The sequence below is a fragment of the Oncorhynchus kisutch genome, unplaced genomic scaffold (assembly GCF_002021735.2).
Source record: "Oncorhynchus kisutch isolate 150728-3 unplaced genomic scaffold, Okis_V2 scaffold790, whole genome shotgun sequence".
Classification (NCBI taxonomy): domain Eukaryota; kingdom Metazoa; phylum Chordata; class Actinopteri; order Salmoniformes; family Salmonidae; genus Oncorhynchus; species Oncorhynchus kisutch.
This window is the reverse complement of record NW_022262735.1, coordinates 104058-117304: the sequence shown is the minus strand read 5'-3', so window position 1 is coordinate 117304 and position 13247 is coordinate 104058. Positions and strand designations below refer to the sequence as shown.

Genomic DNA, 13247 nt, shown 5'->3' with positions numbered 1-13247 from the left:
TCTTCACTAGTTCTATGTCAATGGGTTTAGCTGCTATCTTCCTCTGAAGAGCTCTTCACTAGTTCTATTTCAATGGGTTTAGCTGCTATCTTCCTCTGAAGGGCTCTTCACTAGTTCTATTTCAATGGGTTTAGCTGCTATCTTCCTCTGAAGAGCTCTTCACTAGTTATATTTCAATGGGTTTAGCTACTATCTTCATCTGAAGGGCTCTTCACTAGTTCTATTTCAATGGGTTTAGCTGCTATCTTCCTCTGAAGAGCTCTTCACTAGTTCTATTTCAATGGGTTTAGCTACTATCTTCCTCTGAAGGGCTCTTCACTAGTTTGATTTTAGCTGCTATCTTCCTCTGAAGGGCTCATCACTAGTTCTATTTCAATGGGTTTACCTGCTATCTTCCTCTGAAGAGCTCTTCACTAGTTCTATTTCAATGGGTTTAGCTGCTATCTTCCTCTGAAGAGCTCTTCACTAGTTCTATTTCAATGGGTTTACCTGCTATCTTCCTCTGAAGGGCTCTTCACTAGTTCTATTTCAATGGGTTTAGCTGCTATCTTCCTCTGAAGAGCTCTTCACTAGTTCTATGTCAATGGGTTTACCTGCTATGTTCCTCTGAAGGGCTCTTCACTAGTTCTATTTCAATGGGTTTAGCTGCTATCTTCCTCTGAAGAGCTCGTCACTAGTTCTATTTCAATGGGTTTACCTGCTATCTTCCTCTGAAGGGCTCTTCACTAGTTATATTTCAATGGGTTTAGCTGCTATCTTCCTCTGAAGAGCTCTTCACTAGTTCTATCTCAATGGGTTTAGCTGCTATCTTCCTCTGAAGGGCTCTTCACTAGTTCTATTTCAATGGGTTTAGCTGCTATCTTCCTCTGAAGAGCTCGTCACTAGTTCTATTTCAATGGGTTTAGCTACTATCTTCCTCTGAAGGGCTCTTCACTAGTTTGATTTTAGCTGCTATCTTCCTCTGAAGGGCTCATCACTAGTTCTATTTCAATGGGTTTAGCTGCTATCTTCCTCTGAAGAGCTCTTCACTAGTTCTATCTCAATGGGTTTAGCTGCTATCTTCCTCTGAAGGGCTCTTCACTAGTTCTATTTCAATGGGTTTAGCTGCTATCTTCCTCTGAAGAGCTCTTCACTAGTTCTATTTCAATGGGTTTAGCTACTATCTTCCTCTGAAGGGCTCTTCACTAGTTTGATTTTAGCTGCTATCTTCCTCTGAAGGGCTCATCACTAGTTCTATTTCAATGGGTTTACCTGCTATCTACCTCTGAAGAGCTCTTCACTAGTTCTATTTCAATGGGTTTAGCTGCTATCTTCCTCTGAAGAGCTCTTCACTAGTTCTATTTCAATGGGTTTACCTGCTATCTTCCTCTGAAGGGCTCTTCACTAGTTCTATTTCAATGGGTTTAGCTGCTATCTTCCTCTGAAGAGCTCTTCACTAGTTCTATGTCAATGGGTTTACCTGCTATGTTCCTCTGAAGGGCTCTTCACTAGTTCTATTTCAATGGGTTTAGCTGCTATCTTCCTCTGAAGAGCTCGTCACTAGTTCTATTTCAATGGGTTTACCTGCTATCTTCCTCTGAAGGGCTCTTCACTAGTTCTATTTCAATGGGTTTAGCTGCTATCTTCCTCTGAAGAGCTCTTCACTAGTTCTATCTCAATGGGTTTAGCTGCTATCTTCCTCTGAAGGGCTCTTCACTAGTTCTATTTCAATGGGTTTAGCTGCTATCTTCCTCTGAAGAGCTCTTTCAAGCCCCTCAAACATGATGTTGTATCTGCATGTGAGCATTAGATTTGAAACCGCAATCAATTTCAAACTTTCATACTTCAACAGAAGGATTTGAACGTCTGAAAAGGTCTTGTATTGGACGAGAGACCACCGACGTAGACCTAAAAAAGCTGCCCAGTGACCGAACTAGCCGTTAAGGTCTTCTTGACAAACGAGCACCATTTATAAAAGCCCTATTTTAAATAGTAGTCCTTATATTTATGAGACAGCGCTGGGAAGGGTGATGACATAACCCCTCTAGTAATTTAATAGGAAGGGCTGGGAAGGGCATGAAAGTGAATTCTATATCTGCCCATTGCCTCTTTCTAATTCATTTCTAATTTTATTATTAGGAAAAGTAATATGCATTTAAAAGCAGGATGAGACTTTATAGAGTGGTGAGGAGGAGGAGTCTACCGTGGTGAGGAGGAGGAGTCTACCGTGGTGAGGAGGAGGAGTCTATCGTGGTGAGGAGGAGGAGTCTACAGATCACAATGACTACAGATCACAATGACTACATATCACAATGACTACAGATCACAATGACTACATATCACAATGACTACAGATCACAATGACTACATATTACAATGACTACATATCACAATGACTACAGATCGTAATGACTACATATCATAATGACTACAGATCGTAATGACTACAGATCACAATGGCTACAGATCACAATGACTACAGATCGTAATGGCTACAGATCACAATGACTACAGATCGCAATGACTACAGATAACAATGACTACAGATGACAATTTCTACAGATTACAATGACTACATATCACAATGACTACAGATCATAATGACTACAGATCATAATGACTACAGATCACAATGGCTACAGATCATAATGACTACAGATGAAAATGACTACATATCCTAATGACTACAGATCACAATGACTACAGATGACAAAGAATACAGATGACAATGACTACAGATCGCAATGGCTGCAGATCACAATTTCTACAGATCACAATGACTACAGATCACAATGGCTACATATCACAATGACTACAGATCACAATGACTACAGATGACAATGACTACATATCGTAATGACTACAGATCAAAATGACTACAGATGACAAAGAATACAGATGACAATGACTACAGATCGCAATGACTGCAGATCACAATTTCTACAGATCACAATGACTACAGATCGTAATGACTACAGATCACAATGACTACAGATCGCAATGACTACAGATAACAATGACTACAGATGACAATTTCTACAGATTACAATGACTACATATCACAATGACTACAGATCATAATGACTACAGATCATAATGACTACAGATCACAATGGCTACAGATCACAATGACTACATATGAAAATGACTACATATCGTAATGACTACAGATCACAATGACTACAGATGACACTGACTACAGATGACAATTTCTACAGATTACAATGACTACATATAACAATGACTACAGATCATAATGACTACAGATCACAATGGCTACAGATCACAATGACTACAGATGACAATGACTACAGATCGCAATGACCGCAGATCACAATTTCTACAGATCACAATGACTACAGATCATAATGGCTGCAGATCACAATGACTACAGATGACAATGACTACAGATCATAATGACTACAGATCACAATAACTACAGATCACAATAACTACAGATCACAATGGCTACAGATCACAACGGCTACAGATATTAATGGCTACAGATCACAATAACTAGATAATAATGGTTACAGATCACAATGACTACAGACCGTAATGACTACAGATCACAATGACTACAGATCACAATGACTACAGATCATAATGACTACAGATCACAATGACTACATTACTTCTGGACACAAAGGGTACTCAGAGCTCCTCCTCCTCACCACTCTATAGCCTTTATTGCACTGTGGACCAGGCAGGGGAGAGGAACGGTCATAACGGATCTATGTTATGACATATCTACATCTCAACAGCTCTATGTCATATTAACAGATCTATGTCAGAACAGATTTATGTCACATTAATAGATCTATGTCATATTACCAGATCTATGTCCTATTAACAGATCTATGTCATATTACCAGATCTATGTCATATTACCAGATCTATGTCAGAACAGATTTATGTCATATTAACAGATCTATGTCATATTACCAGATCTATGTCCTATTAACAGATCTGTCATATTAACAGATATATGTCCTATTACCAGATCTATGTCATATTAACAGATATATGTCCTATTACCAGATCTATGTCATATTAACAGATCTATGTCCTAACAGATTTGTCATATTAACAGATATATGTCATATTACCAGATCTATGTCATATTACCAGATCTATGTCATATTACCAGATCTAAGCCATATTACCAGATCTATGTCATATTACCAGATCTATGTCCTATTAACAGATCTATGTCATATTACCAGATCTATGTCATATTACCAGATCTATGTCCTATTACCAGATCTATGTCATTTTAACAGATTTATGTCCTAACAGATCTATGTCATATTAACAGATCTATGTCCTATTACCAGATCTATGTCATATTAACAGATCTATGTCCTAACAGATTTATGTCCTAACAGATTTATTTCATATTAACAGATCTATGTCATATTAACAGATCTATGTCCTAAAAGTAACAAATCTATGTCCTAATAGAGATATGTCATATTACCGGATCGATGGCTTAATAGATTTGTGTCCTGATAGATCTATGTCATAACAATAACAGATCTATGTCCTAATAGATCTATGTCCTAACAGTAACAGATCTATGTCCTAATAGATCTATGTCCTAACAGATGGTTCTGTGATTAAGCCACAGAACAATCTGAACAATGAATAACATTGGCTGAGACTTGAAGATGAGCATTAGCTCGATGTGATGTGGAGGAGATCCGGCTTCAGGTTTATGACTGATTATAATTCAAAATGTAACCATAATTAAATAAGTTAAGCTGTGTTGATATCTGCTGAAAAAAAAGACAATAAATGACAAATTAATGTTGTAGGTAAGACAAATGAGTTGGCTAAAGTACAAACTGTCTGGCATCCAGGCTAGTGGAAAGAGGTTTGAGGCAGAGTGATAAAAGAGACCTATGTCCCATCTCCAAACAGTCCTAGAGACAGAGATAGCAGAGACTGTAAGGGGTTTGAGGCAGAGTGATAACAGAGACCTATGTCCCATCTCCAAACAGTCCTAGAGACAACGAGAGCAGAGACTGTAAGGGGTTTGAGGCAGAGTGATAACAGAGACCTATGTCCCATCTCCAAACAGTCCTAGAGACAACGAGAGCAGAGACTGTAAGGGGTTTGAGGCAGAGTGATAACAGAGACCTATGTCCCATCTCCAAACAGTCCTAGAGACAGAGATAGCAGAGACTGTAAGGGGTTTGAGGCAGAGTGATAACAGAGACCTATGCCCCATCTCCAAACACATCTCCAAACAGTCCTAGAGACAGAGAGAGCAGAGACTGTAAGAGGTTTGAGGCAGAGTGATAACAGAGACCTATGTCCCATCTCCAAACAGTCCTAGAGACAGAGAGAGCAGAGACTGTAAGAGGTTTGAGGCAGAGTGATAACAGAGACCTATGTCCCATCTCCAAACCATCCTAGAGACAGAGAGAGCAGAGACTGTAAGAGGTTTGAGGCAGAGTGATAACAGAGACCTATGTCCCATCTCCAAACAGTCCTAGAGACAGAGATAGCAGAGACTGTAACGGGTTTGAGGCAGAGTGATAACAGAGACCTATGTCCCATCTCCAAACAGTCCTAGAGACAGAGAGAGCAGAGACTGTAAGAGGTTTGAGGCAGAGTGATAACAGAGACCTATGTCCCATCTCCAAACAGTCCTAGAGACAACGAGAGCAGAGACTGTAAGGGGTTTGAGGCAGAGTGATAACAGAGACCTATGTCCCATCTCCAAACAGTCCTAGAGACAACGAGAGCAGAGACTGTAAGAGGTTTGAGGCAGAGTGATAACAGAGACCTTATGTCCCATCTCCAAACAGTCCTAGAGACAGAGAGAGCAGAGACTGAAAGAGGTTTGAGGCAGAGTGATAACAGAGACCTATGTCCCATCTCCAAACAGTCCTAGAGACAGAGAGAGCAGAGACTGTAAGAGGTTTGAGGCAGAGTGATAACAGAGACCTATGTCCCATCTCCAAACAGTCCTAGAGACAGAGAGAGCAGAGACTGTAAGAGGTTTGAGGCAGAGTGATAACAGAGACCTATGTCCCATCTCCAAACAGTCCTAGAGACAGAGATAGCAGAGACTGTAAGGGGTTTGAGGCAGAGTGATAACAGAGACCTATGTCCCATCTCCAAACAGTCCTAGAGACAGAGATAGCAGAGACTGTAAGGGGTTTGAGGCAGAGTGATAACAGAGACCTATGTCCCATCTCCAAACAGTCCTAGAGACAGAGAGAGCAGAGACTGTAAGGGGTTTGAGGCAGAGTGATAACAGAGACCTATGTCCCATCTCCAAACAGTCCTAGAGACAGAGAGAGCAGAGACTGTAAGGGGTTTGAGGCAGAAAGAACAACGACTGATAGAAAGTGGTTTGAAGCAGAGCGAACAGAGAGACTAGAGAAACTCACCTTGGTTACACAGAGAGCCACAGAATCCTGACAGACACTCACAGTGTCCTGTGATGTGGTGACAGGGACCATCGCTATGGATACACTGAGGACAGGACTGACTGCAGCGCTGACCATATAACCCTGGAGAACAGACTGAAAACACAGGGGACAGGGTGAGGGGGTTAGTGTGTGTGTGTGTGTGTGTGTGTGTGTACTTACAAACACATATATTTCTGAGACAACCACAGATACAAAGCTAAGACACTACCAGACACTACCAGACACTACCACATTACCAGACACTACCAGACACTACCACATTACCAGACACTACCAGACACTACCACATTACCAGACACTACCAGACACTACCAGACACTACCAGACACCACCAGACACTACCAGACACTACCAGACATTACCAGACACTACCAGACACCACCAGACATTACCAGACACTACCACATTACCAGACACTACCAGACACCACCAGACATTATCAGACACCACCAGACACTACCAGACACTACCGGACACTACCAGACACCACCAGACACCACCAGACACTACCGGACACTACCAGACACAACCAGACACAACCAGACACAACCAGACACTACTGGACACTACCGGACACTACCGGACACTACCAGACACAACCAGACACAACCAGACACTACTGGACACTACCAGACACTACCAGACACGGCAAGACACTACTGGACACTACTGGACACTGCCAGACACTACCCCACACTACCGGACACTAGAAGACACTCCCGGACACTCACGGACACTCACGGACAATCTTGGACACTGCCAGACACTACCAGACACGGCAAGACACTACCATACACTACCAGACACTATCAGACATTACCAGACACTACCAGACACTACCAGACACTACCAGACATTACCAGACACTACCAGACATTACCAGACACTACCAGACACTACCAGACACTACCAGACATTACCAGACATTACCAGACACTACCAGACACTACCAGGCACTACCAGACACTACCAGACATTACCAGACATTACCAGACATTACCAGACACTACCAGACACTACCAACACTACCAGACACTACTGGACACTACACACCAAAGATAACATTAAACACTCAAACTCTCATAGCATTTCCTATTTCCAATTTATCCTCTCCTCTCCTCTCCTCTCCTCTCCTCTCCTCTCCTCTCCTCTCCTCTCCTCTCCTCTCCTCTCCTCTCCTCTCCTCTCCTCTCCTCTCCTCTCCTCTCCTCTCCTCTCCTCTCCTCTCCTCTCCTCTCCTCTCCTCTCCTCTCCCTCTCTCTCCCTCTCTTTTCCTTTCATCTTTCAGGTTCACATGAGGTAAAGTCTGAAGCCAAGGAAGAAAAAGACTTTGACAGCCCACTCTGTTCTCTACTGTAGTCCTCTGTAGTGAAGGACCAGAACAGTTAGAGAGCGTAGCTTTGTCCTCCTTGACTGAGGCTGCAGCATCCCAAATGGTTTACAGTGCACTATGAAGGGAATAGGGCCACAGTCTGTGCCACTCAGGCCATATGTCTTCCTTAAGCTCTTAATTAGTTTGCATTGATGTTTCTCGAAGTGGCGAGAGGAGGAGTTAACAGGTCAGAATGATGTTTCCTTCCTGCTCTGTCTAATGAGAGGAGGAGTTAACAGGTCAGAATGATGTTTCCTTCCTGCTCTGTCTAATGAGAGGAGGAGTTAACAGGTCAGAATGATGTTTCCTTCCTGCTCTGTCTAATGAGAGGAGGAGTTAACAGGTCAGAATGATGTTTCCTTCCTGCTCTGTCTAATGAGAGGAGGAGTTAACAGGTCAGAATGATGTGTCCTTCCTGCTCTGTCTAATGAGAGGAGGAGTTAACAGGTCAGAATGATGTTTCCTTCCTGCTCTGTCTAATGAGAGGAGGAGTTAACAGGTCAGAATGATGTTTCCTTCCTGCTCTGTCTAATGAGAGGAAGGAGTTAACAGGTCAGAATGATGTTTCCTTCCTGCTCTGTCTAATGAGAGGAGGAGTTAACAGGTCAGAATGATGTTTCCTTCCTGCTCTGTCTAATGAGAGGAGGAGTTAACAGGTCAGAATGATGTTTCCTTCCTTCTCTGTCTAATGAGAGGAAGGAGTTAACAGGTCAGAATGATGTTTCCTGCCTGCTCTGTCTAATGAGAGGAGGAGTTAACAGGTCAGAATGATGTTTCCTTCCTGCTCTGTCTAATGAGAGGAGGAGTTAACAGGTCAGAATGATGTTTCCTTCCTGCTCTGTCTAATGAGAGGAAGGAGTTAACAGGTCAGAATGATGTTTCCTTCCTGCTCTGTCTAATGAGAGGAGGAGTTAACAGGTCAGAATGATGTTTCCTTCCTGCTCTGTCTAATGAGAGGAGGAGTTAACAGGTCAGAATGATGTTTCCTTCCTGCTCTGTCTATTGAGAGGAGGAGTTAACAGGTCAGAATGATGTTTCCTTCCTGCTCTGTCTATTGAGAGGAGGAGTTAACAGGTCAGAATGATGTTTCCTTCCTGCTCTGTCTAATGAGAGGAGGAGTTAACAGGTCAGAATGATGTTTCCTTCCTGCTCTGTCTAATGAGAGGAGGAGTTAACAGGTCAGAATGATGTTTCCTTCCTGCTCTGTCTAATGAGAGGAAGGAGTTAACAGGTCAGAATGATGTTTCCTTCCTGCTCTGTCTAATGAGAGGAGGAGTTAACAGGTCAGAATGATGTTTCCTTCCTGCTCTGTCTAATGAGAGGAGGAGTTAACAGGTCAGAATGATGTTTCCTTCCTGCTCTGTCTATTGAGAGGAGGAGTTAACAGGTCAGAATGATGTTTCCTTCCTGCTCTGTCTATTGAGAGGAGGAGTTAACAGGTCAGAATGATGTTTCCTTCCTGCTCTGTCTAATGAGAGGAGGAGTTAACAGGTCAGAATGATGTTTCCTTCCTGCTCTGTCTAATGAGAGGAAGGAGTCAACAGGTCAGAATGATGTTTCCTTCCTGCTCTGTCTAATGAGAGGAGGAGTTAACAGGTCAGAATGATGTTTCCTTCCTGCTCTGTCTAATGAGAGGAAGGAGTTAACAGGTCAGAATGATGTTTCCTTCCTGCTCTGTCTAATGAGAGGAAGGAGTTAACAGGTCAGAATGATGTTTCCTTCCTGCTCTGTCTATTGAGAGGAGGAGTTAACAGGTCAGAATGATGTTTCCTTCCTGCTCTGTCTAATGAGAGGAGGAGTTAACAGGTCAGAATGATGTTTCCTTCCTGCTCTGTCTAATGAGAGGAGGAGTTAACAGGTCAGAATGATGTGTCCTTCCTGCTCTGTCTAATGAGAGGAGGAGTTAACAGGTCAGAATGATGTTTCCTTCCTGCTCTGTCTAATGAGAGGAAGGAGTTAACAGGTCAGAATGATGTTTCCTTCCTGCTCTGTCTATTGAGAGGAGGAGTTAACAGGTCAGAATGATGTTTCCTTCCTGCTCTGTCTAATGAGAGGAGGAGTTAACAGGTCAGAATGATGTTTCCTTCCTGCTCTGTCTAATGAGAGGAGGAGTTTACAGGTCAGAATGATGTTTCCTTCCTGCTCTGTCTAATGAGAGGAGGAGTTAACAGGTCAGAATGATGTTTCCTTCCTGCTCTGTCTAATGAGAGGAAGGAGTTAACAGGTCAGAATGATGTTTCCTTCCTGCTCTGTCTAATGAGAGGAAGGAGTTAACAGGTCAGAATGATGTGTCCTTCCTGCTCTGTCTAATGAGAGGAGGAGTTAACAGGTCAGAATGATGTTTCCTTCCTGCTCTGTCTAATGAGAGGAGGAGTCAACAGGTCAGAATGATGTTTCCTTCCTGCTCTGTCTAATGAGAGGAGGAGTTAACAGGTCAGAATGATGTGTCCTTCCTGCTCTGTCTAATGAGAGGAAGGAGTTAACAGGTCAGAATGATGTTTCCTTCCTGCTCTGTCTAATGAGAGGAGGAGTTAACAGGTCAGAATGATGTTTCCTTCCTGCTCTGTCTAATGAGAGGAGGAGTTAACAGGTCAGAATGATGTGTCCTTCCTGCTCTGTCTAATGAGAGGAAGGAGTTAACAGGTCAGAATGATGTTTCCTTCCTGCTCTGTCTAATGAGAGGAAGGAGTTAACAGGTCAGAATGATGTTTCCTTCCTGCTCTGTCTAATGAGAGGAGGAGTCAACAGGTCAGAATGATGTTTCCTTCCTGCTCTGTCTAATGAGAGGAAGGAGTTAACAGGTCAGAATGATGTTTCCTTCCTGCTCTGTCTAATGAGAGGAAGGAGTTAACAGGTCAGAATGATGTGTCCTTCCTGCTCTGTCTAATGAGAGGAAGGAGTTAACAGGTCAGAATGATGTTTCCTTCCTGCTCTGTCTAATGAGAGGAGTAGTTAACAGGTCAGAATGATGTTTCCTTCCTGCTCTTTCTAATGAGAGGAAGGAGTTAACAGGTCAGAATGATGTTTCCTTCCTGCTCTGTCTAATGAGAGGAGGAGTCAACAGGTCAGAATGATGTTTCCTTCCTGCTCTGTCTATTGAGAGGAAGGAGTTAACAGGTCAGAATGATGTGTCCTTCCTGCTCTGTCTAATGAGAGGAAGGAGTTAACAGGTCAGAATGATGTGTCCTTCCTGCTCTGTCTAATGAGAGGAGGAGTCAACAGGTCAGAATGATGTTTCCTTCCTGCTCTGTCTAATGAGAGGAGGAGTTAACAGGTCAGAATGATGTGTCCTTCCTGCTCTGTCTAATGAGAGGAAGGAGTTAACAGGTCAGAATGATGTGTCCTTCCTGCTCTGTCTAATGAGAGGAGGAGTCAACAGGTCAGAATGATGTTTCCTTCCTGCTCTGTCTAATGAGAGGAGGAGTCAACAGGTCAGAATGATGTTTCCTTCCTGCTCTGTCTAATGAGAGGAAGGAGTTAACAGGTCAGAATGATGTTTCCTTCCTGCTCTGTCTAATGAGAGGAAGGAGTTAACAGGTCAGAATGATGTGTCCTTCCTGCTCTGTCTAATGAGAGGAGGAGTTAACAGGTCAGAATGATGTGTCCTTCCTGCTCTGTCTAATGAGAGGAGGAGTTAACAGGTCAGAATGATGTTTCCTTCCTGCTCTGTCTATTGAGAGGAAGGAGTTAACAGGTCAGAATGATGTGTCATTCCTGCTCTGTCTAATGAGAGGAGGAGTTAACAGGTCAGAATGATGTTTCCTTCCTGCTCTGTCTAATGAGAGGAGGAGTTAACAGGTCAGAATGATGTGTCATTCCTGCTCTGTCTAATGAGAGGAGGAGTTAACAGGTCAGAATGATGTTTCCTTCCTGCTCTGTCTAATGAGAGGAAGGAGTTAACAGGTCAGAATGATGTTTCCTTCCTGCTCTGTCTAATGAGAGGAGGAGTTAACAGGTCAGAATGATGTTTCCTTCCTGCTCTGTCTAATGAGAGGAAGGAGTTAACAGGTCAGAATGATGTTTCCTTCCTGCTCTGTCTAATGAGAGGAGGAGTCAACAGGTCAGAATGATGTTTCCTTCCTGCTCTGTCTAATGAGAGGAGGAGTTAACAGGTCAGAATGATGTTTCCTTCCTGCTCTGTCTAATGAGAGGAGGAGTTAACAGGTCAGAATGATGTTTCCTTCCTGCTCTGTCTAATGAGAGGAGGAGTTAACAGGTCAGAATGATGTTTCCTTCCTGCTCTGTCTAATGAGAGGAAGGAGTTAACAGGTCAGAATGATGTTTCCTTCCTGCTCTGTCTAATGAGAGGAGGAGTCAACAGGTCAGAATGATGTTTCCTTCCTGCTCTGTCTAATGAGAGGAGGAGTTAACAGGTCAGAATGATGTGTCCTTCCTGCTCTGTCTAATGAGAGGAGGAGTTAACAGGTCAGAATGATGTTTCCTTCCTGCTCTGTCTAATGAGAGGAGGAGTTAACAGGTCAGAATGATGTTTCCTTCCTGCTCTGTCTAATGAGAGGAGGAGTCAACAGGTCAGAATGATGTTTCCTTCCTGCTCTGTCTAATGAGAGGAAGGAGTTAACAGGTCAGAATGATGTTTCCTTCCTGCTCTGTCTAATGAGAGGAGGAGTTAACAGGTCAGAATGATGTTTCCTTCCTGCTCTGTCTAATGAGAGGAGGAGTTAACAGGTCAGAATGATGTTTCCTTCCTGCTCTGTCTAATGAGAGGAAGGAGTTAACAGGTCAGAATGATGTTTCCTTCCTGCTCTGTCTAATGAGAGGAGGAGTCAACAGGTCAGAATGATGTTTCCTTCCTGCTCTGTCTAATGAGAGGAAGGAGTTAACAGGTCAGAATGATGTTTCCTTCCTGCTCTGTCTAATGAGAGGAGGAGTCAACAGGTCAGAATGATGTTTCCTTCCTGCTCTGTCTAATGAGAGGAAGGAGTTAACAGGTCAGAATGATGTTTCCTTCCTGCTCTGTCTAATGAGAGGAGGAGTCAACAGGTCAGAATGATGTTTCCTTCCTGCTCTGTCTAATGAGAGGAAGGAGTTAACAGGTCAGAATGATGTTTCCTTCCTGCTCTGTCTAATGAGAGGAGGAGTTAACAGGTCAGAATGATGTTTCCTTCCTGCTCTGTCTAATGAGAGGAGGAGTTAACAGGTCAGAATGATGTTTCCTTCCTGCTCTGTCTAATGAGAGGAGGAGTTAACAGGTCAGAATGATGTTTCCTTCCTGCTCTGTCTAATGAGAGGAGGAGTTAACAGGTCAGAATGATGTTTCCTTCCTGCTCTGTCTATTGAGAGGAAGGAGTTAACAGGTCAGAATGATGTTTCCTTCCTGCTCTGTCTAATGAGAGGAAGGAGTTAACAGGTCAGAATGATGTTTCATTCCTGCTCTGTCTAATGAGAGGAAGGAGTTAACAGGTCAGAATGATGTTTCCTTCCTGCTCTGT

At 43.0% G+C, this 13247-nt stretch overlaps 1 protein-coding gene across 1 annotated transcript in view; it reads right to left on the bottom strand.

Annotated features, from left to right (window-relative positions):
* LOC116362119 (multiple epidermal growth factor-like domains protein 11) overlaps positions 1 to 6512 on the bottom strand; it is a 35730-nt gene extending 29218 nt beyond the window's left edge. The window contains exon 1 of the mRNA XM_031816412.1: positions 6384 to 6512. The gene's annotated coding sequence lies outside the window, so the exon portion shown is untranslated. The remainder of the gene's footprint in view (positions 1 to 6383) is intronic.
* Positions 6513 to 13247: the final 6735 nt, after the last annotated feature.